Source organism: Sycon ciliatum, chromosome 4, assembly GCF_964019385.1.
Source record: "Sycon ciliatum chromosome 4, ocSycCili1.1, whole genome shotgun sequence".
In the NCBI taxonomy this organism is placed as follows: Eukaryota; Metazoa; Porifera; class Calcarea; order Leucosolenida; family Sycettidae; genus Sycon; species Sycon ciliatum.
The window spans coordinates 40876086-40878362 of record NC_088646.1 but is presented as its reverse complement, the minus strand read 5'-3'; positions in this window follow the sequence as shown (position 1 = coordinate 40878362).

The following is a 2277-nucleotide window of genomic DNA, read 5'->3' as shown; positions in this document are numbered from 1 at the left end:
CTCTCTCCTCGCTCTCTCTCTCTACTATCTCTCTCTCACTCTCTCTCTCATCTCTCTCTCTCTCTCTCTCTCTCTCTCTCTCTCTCTCCGCCATTCCTCTCGCCCCCCTCTCCCATGGTGCTTGCTGTGTACGCCGATCCCGAGACCCTTGGTCGGGGGAGTCCACTGCATCTCACCAGCGCAGCTCATGTAGCGCCTACACACCCATTGTTGTCTTTTTTGTTTCGTCTTCGTTTTGTCTCCCCCTTCTTCCGTAGGTATGTGCAATGTGATAAAAAAAAAAAAAAAAAAAAAAAATACCGTACATATCGTACATACCGTAGATACACATCATGGCAGTGCATTATAGTACAAATGCGGCACTGTCTCACTGTGAAAACTAGAATCATCACCACCAGTTTAGTTTATGTATGTAATGAGAATTCATGTAGGTTAGGAGTTCCTACTGCATTAAAGGCTTGGCTGAGTCTTTGCATGGAAACACATATGAAGAGGAGAAGTTCAATTGGAATGAGTTTAAAATTTGAAGATTCATGCTGAAGCTATCATCGGCCAACTAGTAATGAGTGTCTTTGGGTGATGCACGGCGCTAAATGGTTGGTGGTGAAGATAAGAGTGGGTGTCACGCCACATGCAACACCCTTAACGTGTGGGCTTGCAATCCTCAGGGTGCGCGAGAAAAAAATTATATTTATCACCGACAGCTTGCAGTGCTGGATAACTTATCTTTCAAGTCACACCCCAGGCTTGCATGGAAGGATAGACTATGCATGTGCTTTGCGTTGCTCACCCGAGTTAAATGCACATGTATTTCAAAAATACTAGCATTCCACCTACTGAATATCTACCATACAGCAACAGTAGCAACGCAAGCAAGCAGTATCAACAGTAGCCTTTGACACTCGGTATCCTACACCAACTTTCTACGCATACATGTAATTATTATTCTTGTACCGGTCCTGAATGGGACTCACAACGGCAGAATTGACTGTGAGCATGTGTGTGCGATAGTGGGTCCGGCAAAACAAAATGAAAAAGAGATTCTAGTACAAGTATTAAAGGTCAAATTTCAGAAGTAACAGTTCATTTCCACACCCAGTGTATCATGGTGTATGGCGTATAGCTTACCTGGGTGACACCATGTTTGTGTATAGTTGTCATGGCACCGCGTACACTCTGCAGCCGCTTCGTCAGCGCAATGTGATTCTGCTGCAGTGTGATGGGCTGTGCGGGAGGTGCAGTCGCGTCTGTGCACGTGACATTGACCTGCTGGCCTCGCTGCACCACATTCCATGGCAGGTCGGGAGTCGGATACAGGGGACTTGGACCAACGGACGTGGTGATTTTGATCTGGCGTACCTCGTTCTTAGTCGCATGACATGGTTGTGGATTAATACAGCAGCATGCCAGCAGAATGGCAGCTAAGGTGGTGACTGAATACAGTGAATAGACATAGAAACAAGCAAAACAGAATTCACGGTTCGCATTAGACTCGGCTGTAGGTCGAGTTTTCCGCACCCGTAGGGACACTACCACCATCCAGCTGTGGATCAAGGCGCAGATGCAGCTCCTAAAGTGGTGGGAGGTGAGTAGATCACACCCACCACAAAGTGGCAAAGACCGAAAATCCCATTTGCTGCACCCATATGCTTCCCAACAAGCAAACCAGATTCAAATGGACCTGGTTCGAATACTCTAGACATCTCTTCCCTGTTACACGTGTCGGAGAAGAGACCTTGTTTGTCAACATACCATAGCTTGAACAGGTCAATACTGAGATGATTCTGCAACTGCTGCCATGGCATTACCTACAGAATATGCCTATAAGCCATTATCATAGTGTATTATTGCATGCAGCCCCGGTTCTGGTTTTGGATGTTTATCTGCTGCAGGAATTTTTCCAGTGCAATTATTCAAACTGGTGGCATCCTCATAAAACGGGTCTAATGAAGGTCCCTGGTTCCACTGGGTCAGTCGTCTTGGGGACTGTCACTGTCAGTTGCTCTTGGGACATTTCCCCGTAGATCATGGGATCATGTTGAAACAGAACGGTTCCAGGCTGTCCACGCAGCAAGCTACAGTACATGTACTATGCTTATCACTTGAAGTATCAATCATGCTCTAATGTAGTACGCTGCTGTGGTTCACACCTTTACTCGCACTTTGTGGGTATATTATGTATAAAGCAGCATTTTAGGAGAACCAGGTGTCAGGATGGAGTCTACACTACAGCGTGGTATGCTCTCCTGTAGATATACAACCACCTGCCGTGAAACC